Below are 536 nucleotides of genomic sequence, written 5' to 3'. Positions count from 1 at the left end.
CATTCTGCAGGTGGATCTATTCACCTGAAGAAAATGCCTGAAGAGGCTCAAGAACTCATTGACATGGTTGCAAACAACCAGTTCATGTATACCTCTGAGAGGAATTCCGTGAATAATGGGGTCCCTCAGAAGAAGGGAGTTCTTGAGATTGATGCTCTGAATGCCATACTGGCTCAGAACAAAGTGTTGACTCAACAGGTCAACATGATCTCTCAAAATCTGAATGGATTGCAACATGCATCCAACAGTACTAGAGAGGTAGCTTCTGAAGAAGCTTATGATCATGAGAACCCTGCCATGGCAGAGGTTAATTATCTGGGTGAACCATATGGAAATACCTATAACCCATCATGGAGAAATCATCCAAATTTCTCCTGGAAGGATCAACAAAAGCCTCAACAAGGCTTTAACAATGGTGGACGCAATAGGCTAGGCAATAGCAAGCCATATCCATCATCTTCTCAGCAACAGACAGAGAACTCTGAACAAAATAATTCTAATTTAGCTAATATAGTCTCTGATCTATCAAAGGCCAC

This window comes from Arachis duranensis, chromosome 3 (assembly GCF_000817695.3).
Source record: "Arachis duranensis cultivar V14167 chromosome 3, aradu.V14167.gnm2.J7QH, whole genome shotgun sequence".
NCBI classification, from domain to species: domain Eukaryota; kingdom Viridiplantae; phylum Streptophyta; class Magnoliopsida; order Fabales; family Fabaceae; genus Arachis; species Arachis duranensis.
The sequence above is the reverse complement of the archived record's forward strand: the minus strand, read 5'-3'. Positions refer to the sequence as shown.